Source organism: Macaca mulatta, chromosome 5 (genome assembly GCF_049350105.2).
Source record: "Macaca mulatta isolate MMU2019108-1 chromosome 5, T2T-MMU8v2.0, whole genome shotgun sequence".
Taxonomy (NCBI): Eukaryota; Metazoa; Chordata; class Mammalia; order Primates; family Cercopithecidae; genus Macaca; species Macaca mulatta.
This window is the reverse complement of record NC_133410.1, coordinates 193,631,309-193,648,441: the sequence shown is the minus strand read 5'-3', so window position 1 is coordinate 193,648,441 and position 17,133 is coordinate 193,631,309. Positions and strand designations below refer to the sequence as shown.

Sequence of the window (17,133 nt, the reverse complement as noted above, 5' to 3'; positions counted from 1 at the left end):
TCTGGGTGTGTCTATGAGGGTGTTTCCCAAGAAGATTGCCCCTGGGTTAGTGGACTGAGTGGGGAAGATCCACCCTTGATGTGGGCAACCATCCAATCAGCTGTGGCCCAGAAAGAACAAAAAGGTGGTTTCCTCTGTGCCCTGGAGCTGGGATACACTCTTCTCCCATCCCTGGACAGCAGAACTCCAGGCTTTCTGGCGTTGAGACTCCAGGTTACACTAGCAGCCTCCTGTGTTCTCAGGCCTACCGCCTCAGAGTTATGCCATCCGGTTCCCTGGTTCTGAGGCCTTCAGAGTTGAACTGAGCCATACTACCAGCTTTTCCAGGCTCTCCAGCTGGCGAAGGGTGTATGTATCATCAGAGTTCTCAGCCTCCATAATCACGTAAGCCAATTTCTCCAATACATTCCTTCTCATATATCTATCTATATCCTTTTGGTTCTGTCTCTCTGGAGAACATTAATACATCTTCCTTTTTTTTTTTTTTTTTGAGACAGAGTTTCGCTCTCGTCGCTGGAATGCAATGGTGTAATCTTGGCTCACCGCAACCTCTGCCTCCCGGGTTCAAGAGGAGCTCCTACTTCAACCTCCCAAGTAGCTGGTATTACAGGCATGCACCACCATGCCTGGCTAATTTTTTGTATTTTTAGTAGAGATGGGGTTTCTGCATGTTGGTCAAACTGGTCTCAATCCCCCAACCTCAGGTGATCCGTCCACCTCGGCCTCCCAAAGTGCTGGGATTACAGGAGAGAGCCACCATGCCCAGCATACATCTCATTCTATCTGTCCTGCAGCACATCTTAATGTTGTAACGTGGACCGGAGGCACACAGTTCATGGGCTGAATAATATTCCATTTTATGTATCTACTACATTCTCCTTCATCTGTCTGTTGATGAACAAACACTTGAGTTTTTTTGCCACCTTTTGGCTATACTGCTATGAACATGGGTGCAGAAGTATCTGTTTGAGACCCTGCTTTCACTTATTTTTAGTATATGTCCAGAAAGAAATTGCTGGGTCATATAATTCTATGTTCAAGTTTTTTAGAACATGCCATACCATTTTCCACAGTGGCTGAGTATTCTACATTCCCACAAGCATGCATAAGGGTTTCAATCTTTCCACATTCTTGCCAATCCTTATTTTCTGGTTTTTTTTTTTTTTTTTTTTTTTTTGACTAAAGCCATCCTGGTGGCTGTGACCTGGTATCTCATTGTGTTTTTGACTTGCATTTCCCTAATTAATGGTGTTGAGTATCTTTCAATGTGCTTATTGGCCATTGGTATATTTTCTTTGGAGAAATATCTACTCAAGTCCTTTGTAAGATAAACTTTTGATCACAGTTTGTTTATTTATTTAGAGAGGGGCTCGCTCTGTTGCCCAGGCTGGAGTGCAATGGTGCAATCTCAGCTCACTGCAACCTCTGCCTCCCGGGTTCAAGTGATTCTTGTGTGTCAGCCTCCCGAGTAGCTGGGATTACAGATGTGCACCACCACACCTGGCTAATTTTTGTATTTTTAGTAGAGACAGGGTTTCACCATGTTGGCCAGGCTGGTCTGGAATTCCTGACCTCAGGTGATCTGCCCACCTTGGCCTCTCAAAGTACAGGGGATTATAAGTGTGAGCCACCGTGCCGGCCGACCACAGTTTAACAACTATCCCTGGAAAGTGGTGCCAACGTAGTTTTATTAAGCACTTAAAAAAAAGTGAAATGCTTTTTTTTTTTTTTTTTTTTTTTTAAGACACGTTCTTACTCTGTTGCCTAGGCTGGAGTGCAGTGGCACAATCTTGGCTCCCTGCAGCCTCCACCTCCTGAGTTCAAGCAATTCTCCTGTCTCAGCCTCCTGAGTAGCTGGGACTACAGGCTCACACCACCACGCCCAGCTAATTTTTTTTTTTTTTTTTTTTTTTTTTTTTTTTTTTTTGAGACGGAGTCTCGCGCTGTCACCCAGGCTGGAGTGCAGTGGCCGGATCTCAGCTCACTGCAAGCTCCGCCTCCCGGGTTCACGCCATTCTCCTGCCTCCGCCTCCCGAGTAGCTGGGACTACAGGCGTCCACCACCTCGGCCGGCTAGTTTTTTTTTTTTTTTTGTATTTTTTAGTAGAGACGGGGTTTCACCGTGTTAACCAGGATGGTCTCGATCTCCTGACCTCGTGATCCGCCCGTCTCGGCCTCCCAAAGTGCTGGGATTACAGGCTTGAGCCACCGCGCCCGGCCACGCCCAGCTAATTTTTGTATTTTTAGTAGAGACGGGGTTTCACCATATTATTCAGGCTGGTCTTGAACCCCTCTCAGATGGCCCACCCGCTTCAGCCTCCCAAAGTGCTGGGATTACAGGCGTGAGCCACCACGCCCAACCAATGGTTTCTTTTAGGCAACAAAAAGAGAATTGATTATACTTTTGGTAATTAAGACCAACAAGTACAAAATGCATTGTGAAGGACCAAAACAGACAATCTTTACTGGAACTCCCCGGGACAGGGTAAGACCCATATTTCCTACCCTTCTTTGCACTTAGGGTATGAACAATATTTATTGAGTACCTACTGGATTGGGTACCATTGCTGCTATAACAAATTACTACACATTTAGTAGTTAAAACAACACAAGTGTATCGTCTTACAGTGCTGAAGGTCTTAAGTCTAAAATCAAAATTTGTGGGCTCGGGTTCCTTCCGAAGGTTTCAGGAGAGAATCCGTTTCCTCCTTTTGCAGCTCCTACCTGCACTCCTTGGCTCATTACCTCTTTCTGACATCACTCCAACCTCTAGCTTCTGTGCTCACAGCTCCCACTACTGACTTTGAACTTCTTGTCTCCCTCTTATAAGGACCTTTGTGATTCCGTTGGGTCCACTGGATAATCCAAGTTAATCTTCCCATTTTGATCCTTAATCACATCAGCTAAGTCCTGTCTGCTACATAAGGTGACATATTCACGTGATGTGGGGATTAGGAGGTACACATTTTTGGGGTGCCATCATCCTACCATACCTGAGAGTTCAACGAGAAGTTATTGCATTCAATATATTCTGCAGAGATCATTTTTACCTTAGATTGTTTTAACTACCCACCTCGTGGACCCCTCGGCAAAGGTCTTTCCATTCTGCTACCAGCCTCTGGTCCATAGGACGAACTAGTGGTATGAACTGAACTTTGCTGATAGAAAATATCACAAACACACAGCCGCCGTCCTTTTTTATTCTTGTTTTGGTAGAGAATTACAAGATAATCAAGGCAGCTTTCCCTATTAACTCACGATAACAACGGGGCCTACCCGCGTCGCCCTAGGCAGCCGGGAGCAGCAGTAATGCCTCTAGGGCGCCCTGGCAACCACGCGGGCTGGACCGCCTTCTTCCGCGGCTCTTCTCGTGTGCGCGTCCCTGGCCCGGCCTCCAGCTCCGCCCGCGTGGAGCCCCGGCCTGGCCGCCTGCCCGCCGCGCTCTGTGACGCCCGCCGCGAGGGCCGCGCGAGGCCCGGCGTGCGCCCCCGCCTCTCCCGAAGCGCCGGGCCCCGCGCCGCCCCTCCTTTCCCTTTCCGCTCTCTCCGCCTCCGGAAGCGCGGGCGCGCGGCGCCGGGAGCCCGTTCAGGGTCGCGGGAGTGCGCCAGCGCCGCGCGTGGGGCTGTGGCGGCCGCGGCTCTCAGGTGAGGGGCGCGCGAGCGGCTCCTGCCTCCCTGCTCGCGGGGTCACGCTCCTTTCCGTTCGAATCCGTTTCCCCGCTCCGGAGCCCAGGCGGCGGCGAGTACTCGGGGTGGGTTTAACGAAGCCTGCGCGGGCGGTGGGAGGCCGCGCCCCCACGACAGAGGCGCCCGTGGCGGCGGGTCCCGGCGCCGCCGCACCCCGTTCCCCGGCGAGAACGGTGGGTCCCGCCCTCTCACGCGTTCCGGGTGGCGTTGAGGGTCGGGATCATCCCTAAATTGAGATTGGGCCGCGACCACATGCAGGGCCCTGACGACTGCCTCCTACCTCTAAGTACTCGAACCTATCCCACGAGGCCCGAGGGACCATTTGCCTTCCGGGGACGGTAGGGGGTGTGGACAAGAGCCCAGAGTTCCTTGAAACAGGTGTTTAATTTGGGCCGGGATTTTCATGTACCCAATTGGGTATCTTGTTGGAGGCCTATTGTACTATTTAACTACAGAAATGTCACAGTAACAAGATGACAGTTTAAAAAGTGTCCGGTGCTTTTCTGTGTATTTTCCTGATGTTCGGTGAAAGCGCTAGTCGGGTTACTGCTGACTGTAGGACCTGGCAAGTGGGGTGTGTCCAGTGACTCCCAGGCAGCTTTGGTGAAAACTTGCCTCTGTCTCTATTTTTATTTTTTGAGACAAGGCCTTGCTCTGTGCCTCAGGGTGGAGTGCACGATCATGTCTCACTGCAGCCTCCCAAGTCCTGGGCTCAAGCCATCCTCCTGTCTCGGCCTCCCAAAGTGCCGTGATTACAGGCGTGAGCCACGCCCCTCCTGGCAAAGCTCTGTCTTGATTGAGCACCAGAGGGTTGTTATGGTCTGATGAACTATCCTTTAATTTTACCCTTTCCTAGTCTGTTGTAAAGAGAGTCTTAACTACTTTATTAAGTCATTTTTCTTATTTATTCTCTGTGGTAAATTAAATCACTTCGTAGTAAATGTTATCAAAAGAATTGCTTAGTGGATGGGAATGTTGGGTAAATTTTCCTGTAAATTAAGTCACATGAGTGTTTAAATCTTTACAATAACGCTGTTGGATGTTATTAACCAAAATTTAAACCTGAAAAGTCTCACAGGCACCGGACTACGCACCATGGCGCGTGAACTGTGGCCATTTAGGGAGGCAGCCGGCTTCCAGCTCTTGGGGACTTGTATGACCTTACCATAGATGCAGATAAAGGCATAGTTCTGGTGTGTGTATCTGGAGGGGTGGGGGAAGAGGACAGCAAACTATCAAGGAAACTAGGCTGAAACACGGTGATTTTTTTTTTTTTTTTTTTTTTTTTTTTGAGATAGGATCTCACTCTGTTGCCTAGGCTGGAGTGCAGTGGCCGGATCTCGGCTCACTGCAGCCTCAGTTCCCAGGTTCCAGCGATTCTTCCACCTCAGCCTCTGGAGTAGCTGGGACAACAGGCGAGAGCTACAATACCCGGCTAATTTTTGTATTTTTTGTAGAGGTGGGGTTTGGCCATGTTGGCCAGTCTGGTCTCAAACTCCTGGGCTCAAGTGGTCTGCCTGCCTGGGCCTCCCAAAGTTACAGGTATGAGCCTATAACATAAGCCACCACGCCCAGCCATACACATACAAGGCGATTTTTCTGCCCTTGTGGGTAGCAAAGAGCACGGCTCAATCTTAAATCTCCTAACTCCAAACTCCTTTGCAGGATAAACAGTCTTTGAATGACTAAATTCGTCAGGTTTCCATCGGGTACTGGGGATACAAAGATGAGGAAGTGACGAGGAGCTCCCCAGTCTGGCAAGGAGACAAGTGTAGGGGACGGGGGAGGGAAAAACAAAAAGCTTTTTCCTGCAGCTGGGGCTCCAGAAGTTAAACTTACCAGACAGGGGAAAAGGCATACGTATTTTATTTTATGTTAATTTTCACAATGACACAGGGCTTTTCTAGAAAACAAGTGGATAGGCCAGAAAGTTTCTATACAGTGTTTAAAAGATGATAAACCGTGGAGATGTGACATGAAGAGATCTTAAAACCAGGTGGAGGATTAGATTTCTAGGGGTTTAAACCATGGGAGTAAATATAGGCATACCTTGGAGATATTTTAGTTGGTTGCAGACCACCACAATAAATTAAATCTCGCAGTAAAGCAAGTCGCATGAATTGTTTGGTTTCCCAGTGCATATAAAAGTTATGTTTACACTAGACTGTGGTCTGTTCAGGGTATAATGGTATTATGCTTAAGAAATGTACATACCTTATCTAAAAAATAATTTATGGCTAAAAAATGGCTGTCAATCATCTGACCCTTCAGGGAGTTGTAATTTTTTTTGCTGGTGGGGGGTCTTGCCTCACTGTTGATGGCGGCTGACTGACCAGGGTGCTGAGTGCTGAAGGTTGGGATGGCTGTGGCAATTTCTGAAAATAAGACAATAATTAACTTTGCTTCATTGACTTCTTTTCACAAAAGATTTCTGTAGTTTGTAATGCTGCTTGACAGCATTTGATCCACAGTAGAACTTTTCTTTTTTTTTTGAGACGGAGTCTTGCTCTGTCACCTGGGCTGGAGTGCAGAGGTGGGATCTGGGCTCACTGCAACCTCTGCTTCCCGGGTTCAAGCAGTCCTCCTGCCTCAGCCTCCCAAGTAGCTAGAATTACAGACATGGACCACCACGCCCGGCTAATTTTTTATGTATTTGTAGTAGAGATGAGGTTTCACCATGTTGGTGAGACTGGTCTCGAACTCCGGACCTCAAGTGATCCACCCACCTCGGCCTCCCAAAGTGCTGGGATTACAGGCGTGAGCCACAGCACCCAGCCTCACAGTAGAACTTTTAAAACGAGGTCAGTCTTCTCAAACCCTGCCGTTGCTTTATTAGCTAAGTATGCTGAGTATTCTAAATCATTTGTTGTCATTTCAACAATGTTCACAGCTTCTTCGCCAGGAGTAAATTCCATCTCAAGAAACTTTCTTTGCTCATCCATAAGAAGCAAGTCCTCATCTGTTCAAGTTTTATTATGAGATTGCAGCAATTCAGTTACATCTTGAGGCACTGCTTATTTTTTCTTTTTTGAGACAGGGTCTTGTTCTGTCACCCAGGCTGCAGTGCATTGGCATGATCACAGGTCATTATAGCCTCAACCTCCCCAGCCCAAGTGATCCTCCTGCCTCAGCCTCTACAGACACGTGCCACCACACCCAGCTTTTTTTTTTTTTTTTTTTTTGAGACAGAATGTCACTGTCACCCAGGCTGGAGTGCAGTGACACGAGCTCGGTTCACTGCTGCAACCTCTACCTCCCAGGTTCAAGTGATTCCCATGCCTCAGCCTCCCAAAAGTAGCTGGGATTACAGGCATGTGCCACCACACCTAGCTAATTTTTAGTAGAGACGGAGTTTCACCGTGTTGACCAGGCTGGTCTCGAACTACTGTCGTCAAGTCATTTGCCTGCCACAGCCTCCCAAAGTGCTGGGATTATAGGTGTGAGCCACCGTGCCCAGCTAATTTTGTAGTTTAGTTTTTTCTTTTAAGAAATGGGATCTCACTGTGTTGTCCAGGCTGATATAAAACTTCTGGGCTCAACTGGTCCTCCTGCCTCAGCCCTCCAAAATACCAGGCTCCACTTCTAATTCTAGTTCCCTTGCCATTTCTACCACAGCTGCAGTTCCTTCCTCCACTTAAGTCTTGAATCCCTTAAAGTTATCCATAAGGGTTAGAATCAGCTTCTTCCAAACTCTTGTTGATATTGATATTTTGACCTCCTCTGAATCATAAGTGTTCTTAATGGGGAAAGTTTTCAATTTATTTTGCTCAGATCCATCAGAGGAATTAGTATTTATAACCAATACAGCCTTACAAAATACATTTCTTGAAAAGTAAGACTTGAAAGTTGACTTACTCCTTGATCCATGGGCTGCAGCATGGATGTTGTTAGCAGGCGTGAAAACAACGTTAATCTTGCACATCTTCATTAGAGCTATTGGGTGACCAGGTACATTATCAATGAGCAGTAATATTTTGAATTTTTTTGTCTGAGCAGTCGATCTCAACAGTGAGCTTAAAACATTCAGTGAATTATGGCTGTAAATAGGTGTGCTGTGATTTGGGCTTTTTGGCTTTTTGTGTTATATATAGACCACAGGCAGAGTAGATTTAGCATAAATCTTAGGGCCCTTAAGATTTTTTCTTTTTCTTTTTTTTTTTTTTTTTTGACAGAGTCTTGCTACCTCGCCCAGGCTAAAATGCACTGCCACAATCTTGGCTCACTGCAACCTCTGCCTCCTGGTTTCAAGTGGTTCTCGTGCCTCAGCCTCCCAAGTAGCTGAGACTATTAATATAAAAATTAGCCCGGCTAATTTTTGTTATTTTTTGTAGAGATGGGGTTTCACCATATTGGCCAGGCTGGTCTCGAACTCCTGACCTCAGGTGATCTGCCTGCCTTGGCCTCTGAAAGTGCTTGGATTATAGGTGTGAGGCACCGTACCCAGATTTTTTTTTTTTGAGACGGAATCTTGCTCTGTCACCCAGGCTGTAGTGCAGTGGCCCGATCTCAGCTCACTGCAACCTGCCTCCTGGGTTCAACCTATTCTCCAGCCTCAGCTTCCCAAGTAGCTGGGATTACAGGTACATGTCACTACGCCTGCCTAATTTTTCTATTTTTTGTAGAGACGGGGTTTCGCCATGTTGCTCAGGCTGGTCTCCATCTCCTGGCCTCAAGTGATCCACCCATCTCAGCCTCCCAAAGTGCTGGAATGACAAGCGGGAGCCACTGTACCCAGCCTAAGGGCCCTAATATTTATGAAATGGTAAATGAGCACGGGCTTCATTTTAAAGTCACCAGCTCCGTCAGCCTGTTCTTTGAAGTGTTGAGACCAGGCATTGACTTCTTCCTCTAGCTATGAAAATCCTAGATGGTTAGCATCCTTTTCCAATAGAAGACTGTTTCATCTACACTGGAAATCTGATGTTTATTGTAGCCACATTCAGCAATTCTCTTAGCTAGATCTTCTGCAGCTTCTCCATCAGCACTTGCTGTTTTACCTTGTACTGTTTTTTGTTTGTTTGTTTGTTTGTTTGTTTGAGACAGAGTTTTCGCTCTTGTTGCCCAGGCTGGAGTGCAATGATGCAATCTCGGCTCACTGCAACCTCCGCCTCCTGCCTTCAAGCGATTCTCCTGCCTCAGCCTCCCGAGTAGCTGGGATTACAGGCATGTGCCACCACACCCGACTAATTTTGTATTTTTAGTAGAGACAGGGTTTCACCATTTTGGTCAGGCTGGTCTCGAACTCCTGACCTCAGGTGATCTGCCCGTCTCAGCCTCCCAAAATGCTGGGATTACAGGCGTGAGCCACCATGCCTGGCTTGCCTTGTACTTTTATGTTATAGAGAAGACTTCTTTTCCTTCCTTCCTTCCTTATTTTTTTTTTTTTTAAGACAGAGTCTGTGTCACCCAGGCTGGAGTGCAGTGATGCAATCTTGGTTCACTGCAGCTTCTGCCTTCCCAGATCAAAGGATTCTCATGCCTCAGTCTCCCGAGTAGCTGGGACTTCAGGCTCCCACCACCACGCCTGGCCAGTATTTGTATTTTTAGTAGAGATGGGGTTTCACCGTGTTGGCCAGGCTGGTCTTGAACTCCTGACCTCAAGTGATCTGCCCACTTCAGCCTCCCAAAGTGTTGGGTTTATAGGCATGAGCCACCACACCCGGCTGAGCAGCCTTCTTTTCTTAAACCTCTTGAGACAGCCTCTGGTAGCCTGAGATTTCTATATCGTCTTTACCTCTCTCGGCCTTCATAGACTTAAGCGAGTGAGGGCCTTGCTTTGGACTAGGCTTTGGCTTAGGGGAACGTGGTGGCTGACTTGGTGTGTCCAGACCATTCGGACTTTCTCCATATCAGCAGTAAGGCTGTTTCGCTTTCTTATTCCTGTGTTCGCTGGAGTAGCAGTCTTAATTTCCTTCAAGAATTTTTTCTTTGCTTTCACAACTTGGCTAACTGGTGCAGGAGGCCTGCTTTTGGCCCGTCTCCTGGACTTTCAACATACCTTCCTCACTAAGCTTAATCATTTCTAGCTTTTGATTTAAAATTTTCTAAGGGATGGGAGTTGGAATGATTTGGACGTTAAGTGGACTTTTAGGAAAATTTCAACTTTTCGCGGTGGCTCACACCTGTAATCCCAGCCCTTTGGGAGGCCATGCGGGTGGATCCCGAGATCAAGAGATCAAGATCAAGACCATCCTGGCTAACACGGTGAAACCCCGTATCTACTAAAAATACAAAAATTAGCTGGGTGTGGTGGCGGCGCCTGTAATCCCAGCTACTCGGGAGGCTGAGGCAGGAGAATCACTTGAACCAGGGAGTCAGAGGTTGCAGTGAGCCGAGATTGTGCACCACTGCGCTCCAGCCTGGGCGACAGAGCAAGACTCTGTCTCAAAAAAAAAAAAATTAAATTAAAAAACAACTTTCCTATTAATATATTTGCCAGTAAAATCCAGCAGAGACATTCAGTGTAATAGTCACGTGGCTGTTAATAAGTTTATATAAATATGTGTAATATTAATTCTGGGCCAAGAATTAATTGAAACTTATTACTTGATTGTGAGTTAGTAAAAGTGCTCTTTTGTTATGTTTAAGATCTCTTCATTTCTTCAGACAGTGTAATCATCCATCTCTTATAGCTAATTTTCTGATTTTGGTTTCTTCAAATTTCAAGAAAATGTTTATTTTTTATATTTGTAATTTAAACTATATGTCTTTTTTTTTTTTTTTTTTTTTTTCAATTAAGAGGGAGTCTCGCTCAATTGCCCAGGCTGGAGTACAGTGGCAAAATAGCAGCTCACTGCAACCTCTGCCTCCCGGATTCAAGCGATTCTCCTGCCTCAGCTTCCTGAGTGGCTGGGATTACAGGCACCTGCCATCACACCCGGCTCATCTTTGTATTTTTGTAGAGATGGGGTTTCACCACGTTGGCCAGGCTGGTTTTGAACTCCTGACCTCAAGTTATCCACTCCCCTCAACTTCCCAAAATGCTGGGATTACAGGCAGGACCCACTGTTCTTGGCCTTAAACTACATTTCTTCAACTCTGGCTCCTGATTTATTTTAGTGAGGCCTTAATCTATTAGCTGAGTTTCCCTAGACACTGTCATATTACCTATGCCACTTGACACTGTCTAGTACCACCCAAAGTTTAAACTTTCATTCCATCTTATATGTATCGTAGTACATTACTTTTTGATGAAAGCTTTTTATCTCCATAGATGAGTGGCATTTCAAACCCTTGCCTGTGACTCTCGGGAATGTGAAGCTAGTTTTACATCAAGGCCTAGTGCACACCATGCATATAAGTAATAGAAACAACAGTTTCATGAAACTTATTCTTATAATATGTAATGCACTCTTTTTTTTTTTTTCTTTTGAGATGGATTCTCCCCCTCTGTCTACCAGGCTGCAAGCACAATCTCAGCTCACTGCAACCTCCACCTGCCGGGTTCAAGTGGTTCTCCTGCCTCAGCCTCCCGAGTAGCTGGGATTATAGGCGTGTGTGACCACACCCAGCTAATTTTTTATATTTTTGGTAAAGACAGGGTTTCATCATGTTGGCCAGGCTGGTCTTGAACTCCTGCCTCAAATGATCTGCCCGCCTCGGCCTCCCAAAGTGCTGGGATTGCAGGCATGAGCCACTGTGCCCGGCCTGTAATGCACTCTTGATGATTACACTCTATTCTACTTCTTTGTCAGTTTAATGATTGACATGAGCTACTTAATTGATTTTACACTGGATTGTGACCCATAGTGTATAAGATATTACTCTAGGCTATGCTGTTAAACCATTTACTTTTGAAATTTGAAGAAACTTAATTTAAAAATTTTAATTGCAAAGATATTCTTTTCTTAACCACACAACACAGTAAGAAAGGAAAAAACAATAAAACCTCAGTTCTTTTTAGAGTCCAGAATGCTCACCATTACACTGTGGGGTATCCACAATTCTTTTTATTCCACTCCTTGACATTTTGTTTTCAAAGGTGAATTATCTTACAAAAAAAGGTGACATTTTTGGGAGTTTAATGACAGTGTTATAAGACCGATTCACCATTCAGTGGCTATTTTAGTTTGTTTTTCTTTTTACATTCAAGTGGGCAAAATTAGATTATGATCAGCCACAGTCTTTATGTTTGTGATGATCCATGATCGCTGGCCTCTATCCAAGTTTTTCTATTTCTCCTTCCCCTGACCACACTACTCCTCTCCCCTCCCCTCGTGGGTTATACTCATGTTTAATGTATGTCTTTCCAATCCATGTTCTATAACTTGGCTTGTATGTTTGTGCTTATGAAGAACATAGCATTGTTTTGTATATGTTTTAAGTTTTATGTAATTGTATCATTGCTTGCTTGCTTATTTATTTATTTTGAGACAGAGTCTTGCCCTGTAGCCCAGACTGGAGTGCAGTGGTTAATCATGACTCATTGCATTATCAACCTCCTGGGCACAAGTGATCCTCCCACCTCAGCCTCCTCAGTAGCTGGGACTACAGGCACACCACTATGCCCAGCTAATTTTTATTTTTTAATTTTTTGTAGTGACGAGGGCTCATTATGTGGTCTGGAACTCCTGGGCTCTGGGCTCAAGCAGTCCTCCCACCTTGGCCTCCCTAAGTGCTGAGATTACAGGCGTGAGCCATGGTGCCAGCCTCGTTGGCTTTTTAAATTCTGCTTTTTTATTCAATGTTATTTTTTTAGATCTCAGTGTATCCTTTTTGGCAGATATGTGCTTACACAATTTGTTTATTCATTTTCCTCTTAATAGACAGTGAAGTTGTTTCTCTTGCATTGCTATTGCAAACAGTAGTGGATGCTGTGCTGTGGTGAACATCCTGTGTACATGCCCAGGATCACACAACTGGGAAGTAGCAGAATCATATTTTGAGTCTGGGTGTGTCTGACTCCATTCATTCATTTCAACCACTGAGCAGATTCCCACACATCACTTATCTGCCTAATTTATTACACAAACACTATTATGGTAACAGTAATGGCACTATAATGGGATTGTGTGTCATTTTTCTTTTAACAGGTCAATTCTTAATTTATGGCCTCCTCCCCTTTACTTTTGCTTTAACTGTAAATTATATTATTCAGTATAGAAAAGTTTTGTATTCTGTATTTTTCATGTTCATACATCATCTAAATCAAGGGTCTACAAGCTGGGCACAGTGGTGTGCGCCTGTAGTCCCGGCTACTCTGGAGGCTGAGGTGGGAGGATCACCTAAGCCCAGGAGTTGGAGACTGCAGTGAGCTAGAATCCTGTCACTGCACTCCAGCCTGGGCGATGGAGTGAGGACCTGTTTCTTCAAAAAATTTAAATAAAATCAACCAGGGATCTACAAACTTTTCTTTTTTTTGAGATGGAGTCTTGCTCTTGTCACCCAGGCTGGAGTGCAATGGCGTGATCTCAGCTCCCTGCAACTTCTGCCTCCCATGTTCAAGTGATCCTCCTGCCTCAGCCTCCCTAGTAGCTAGGATGCACCACCACGCCTGGCTAATTTTTGTATTTTTAGTAAAGAAGGAGTTTCACCATGTGGGCCAGGCTGGTCTTGAACTCCTGACCTCAGGTGATCCACCCGCCTCGGCCTCCCCAAGTGTTGGGATCACAGGCGTGAGCCACCACGCCCGGCCTACAAACTTTTCAGTAAGGGATCAGATGGTAAGTATTTTAGTCTCTGTGGGCCATAGGGTCTCAGTCACAACTACTCAGCTCAGCAGTCGTAGTGTGAAAGCTGGGAGAGACAATACCTGTGCCCGTGAGTGGGGATGTGTTCCAGTAAAATGTTATTTACAAAAACAGACGGCAGACAAGATCTGGCTTGTGGACAGGTACTTTGCTGACTCCTGATCTAAGTGATTATGTTAACAGTAATATTTATAGATAGAAGCTTTTCAGTGTTACAAGTAATGCTAGAATTCCCTTTATTTGTCTATTTATTTATTTATGAGATGGAGTCTCTCTCTGTCGCCCAGGCTGGAGTTCAGTGGTGCGATCTCAGCTCACTGCAGCCTCTGTCTCCTGGGTTTCAGCAGTTCTCCTGCCTCAGCCTCCTGGGTAGCTGGGATTACAGGCACCCACCACCACGCCCAGCTAATTTTTGTATTTTTAGTAGAGATGGGATTTCACATGTTGGCCAGGCTGGTCTCGAACTCCTGAACTCAGGTGATCCACCCGCCTTGGCTTTTCAAAGTGCTGGGATTACAGGCATGAGCCACCACTCCCGACTTCTAAAGAGTCTCCCTTTGTTGCCCAGGCTGGTCTTGAACTCTGGGCTCAAGTGATCCTCCCACCTCAGCTTCCCAAAGTGCTGGGATTACAGACGTGAGCCGCTGTGGCTGGCCTCCTAATAAAGTTTTGTTTTGGTTTGGTTTTGGTTTTTTGAGAGAGAGTCTCTCTCTGTCACCCAGGCTAGAGTGCACTGGCACAATCTCGGCTCACTGCAAACTCTGCCTCCCGGGTTCAAGCAATTCACTTGCCTCAGCCTTCTGAGTAGCTGGGATTACAGGCTCATGCCACCATACCTGGCTAATTTTGTGTGTTTTTAGTAGAGATGGGGTTTCACCATGTTGGCCAGGCTGGTCTCAAACCCCTGACCTCAGATGATCTGCCCGCTTTGGCCTCCCAAAGTGCTGGGATTATGGTTGTGAACCACTGTGCAGGGCATCTTTTTTCTTTTTAGTATAATATCTTTAGGATAAACTTTCAGAAGTGACGTTACTGATTCAGAATTTTTTTTTTTTTTTTTTTGAGACGGAGTCTCGCTCTGTCACCCAGGTTGGAGTGTAGTGGCTGATCTCAGCTCACTACAAGCTCCACCTCCCGGGTTCACGCCATTCTCCTGTCTCAGCCTCCCGAGTAGCTGGGACTACAAACGCCCGCCACCTCGCCCGGCTAGTTTTTTGTATTTTTTAGTAGAGACGGGGTTTCACCGTGTTAGCCAGGATGGTCTTGATCTCCTGACCTCATGATCCACCCGTCTCGGCCTCTCAAAGTGCTGGGATTACAGGCTTGAGCCACCGCGCCCGGCCTGATTCAGAAGTTTTTAGTTTTTTTTATGGCTCTAAAAGTGCCAGATGCCTTTTGAAAGAGACAAGTTTCAGTTTGTATAAATTACTTGAGACAGCTGGGCGCAATGGCTCTCACCTGTAATCCCACCACTTTGGGAGGCTGAAGTGGGCAGATCATTTGAGGTCAGGAATTTGAGACCAGCCTGGCCAACATGGTGAAACCCCATCTCTACTTAAAATAAAAAATTAGCCGGACGTAATAACTCATGCCCGTAATCCCAGCTACTCAGGAGGCTGAGTCAGGATAATTGCTTGAGGCAGAGTTCGAAGTGAGCCGAGATCATGCCAGTGCACGCCAGCCTGGGTGACAGAATGAGACTCTCTCTCAAAAAAATAAAAACAAACAAAAAAACTTTATTAGGAGGCCGAGCACAGTGGCTCATGACTGTAATGAGCACTTTGGGAGGCTGAGATGGGAGGCTCATTTGAGCCCAGAGTTCAAGACCAGCCTGGGCAACATAGGGAGACTCTGTCTCTAGAAAATAAAGAAGAAGCTGGGCACGATGGCTCATGCCTGTAATCCCAGCACTTTGGGAGGCCAAGGTGGGCAGATCACCTGAGTTCAGAGTTTGAGACTAGCCTGGCTAATATGGCAAAACCCCATCTCTACTAAAAATATAAAAATTAGCTGGGCATGGTGGTACATGCCTGTAATCCCAGCTACCTGGGAGGCTGAGCCAGGAGAGTCACTGAAACCTGGGTGGTGGAGGCTGCAGTGAGCCGAGATCCCACTACTGCACTCCAGCCTGGGTGACAGAGAGAGACTCTGTCTCAAAAAAAAAGGGAGAAAGAAAGTAAGAAAAACCCGGGTGTGGTGGTACATGCCCATAGTTCCAGCTACTAGGCAGGCTGAGGTGGGAGGATCACTTGAGCCCAGGAGTTGGAGACTGCAGTGAGCTAGAATCCTGTCACTGCACTCTAGCCTGGGTGACAAAGCAAGACCCTGTCTCAAAAGATAAAACATAAAAATAAACTTTATCAAGTATCTGTCTTTTAAGGATTTGGGATACAGACTTCCCTCTGTCAGTTTGAATTTTAAAATGAGAAGGCATTAATCGATGCTATGGAAAATAGTAAAACTGGTATTTTAATGTTTATTAGGTATACATTTATAATCTTAAATTTTAAGATCTTCTTACACATTAGAATTTTAAAACTCACTTGTATTTTGCTTAATCTTCATTTAGCTGATAAAATATATTAAATTTTCCTAAACGTTGTATACCATTTGCTAACTTAACATCACAAATTTTTATTGTTTAGATTTTTTTTTTTAGGTACCTCAAACTGCTGGCTAGGCACGCTTACAAACCTATCAAAGGAAATCTTCCTAAGCACTTAGATATTGTTTATAAAACCAGCTAAGTCTAAACTTACTGATTTAATCAATTAGATTCCCTTCTGTGCTTAAATGTAGATGACAGTTTAATTTTTATGAATCTAATACGTCAGAGTCTTTTCAACTCTTCGAAACACTAAAGACAAGCAGAATTAACCCATGATAAAATGTATTACCACACATACCTTAACCTGTCATGTTAATTTATCACAATAGTATTAATAATACAAGTTTGACTCACTTTTAAATTATATCTATACTTTAAAAAGGATTTTTTTAAGGTTGCACAGTCACTTAAGCAATTAAAGGCTGCAGAGTGTTGTGGCTGGTTTAGGATACAGATTACATAATTGTTTACTCCTTGATTTGATGTAAAATAGAATTAATTATAATATGAATATAGTGAGCACATAATTGCATTTTTTGCTATTTTTGTTTTGTTTTGTTTTGTTTTTAAGATAGAGTCTCGCACTGTCGCCCAGGCTGGAGTGGTACAATGGCGTGATCTCGGCTCACTGCAATCTCCACCTCCTGGGTTCATGCCATTCTCCTGCCTCAGCCTCCTGAGTAGCTGGGATTACAGGTGCACACCACCACACCTGGCTGATATTTTGTATTTTTAGTAGAGATGGGGTTTCACTATGTTGGCCAGAGTGGTCTCGAACTCCTGACCTCGTGATCCACCTGCCTTGGCCTCCCAGAGTGCTGGGGATTACAGGCATAAGCCACCGCGCCCTGCCCTTTGCTGTTTTATTATTGGAAATTATTTTATTGTCACTGTTGAATATCAGTGTGTACTCATGGCTTCTCATAGAAATTATTTTTTCATTTTTATGTATACTTGTCTTTTTTCTTTTTCAGTGCTGAATTGTCCAACGTGGACAGTGGAAGCCCCTTTAAACTGATCCTCTGTTTGATTCCCGCCACCCCAGGCATATTTATGAATATTGTGCTTTCTGGCAACAATAAGCTGATCCAGGCTCTTCGCTCCAGAAATGCAGTCCCCTGCCTGCCAAGGAGTCCTGGGGTTTTTTTAGT

General features: G+C 45.4%; 1 protein-coding gene and 1 long non-coding RNA gene across 6 annotated transcripts in view; both read left to right on the top strand.

Annotated features, from left to right (window-relative positions):
• Positions 1–237: 237 nt before the first annotated feature.
• Positions 238–578, top strand: LOC144340887 (uncharacterized). Its single transcript, XR_013417425.1, has 2 exons — positions 238–384; positions 498–578. It is a non-coding gene; the product is annotated as an uncharacterized LOC144340887 (long non-coding RNA).
• A 2,970-nt stretch (positions 579–3,548) lies between these two features.
• CFAP97 (cilia and flagella associated protein 97) overlaps positions 3,549–17,133 on the top strand; it is a 44,907-nt gene continuing 31,322 nt past the window's right edge. For 3 of the 5 annotated variants that reach the window (XM_078002495.1, XM_015139604.3, XM_078002496.1), the window contains exon 1: positions 3,549–3,643. The gene's annotated coding sequence lies outside the window, so the exon portion shown is untranslated. Of the gene's footprint in view, positions 3,859–17,133 lie in introns of all 5 variants that reach the window. The other 2 variants (XM_015139608.3, XM_015139607.3) reach the window with 2 other exon arrangements.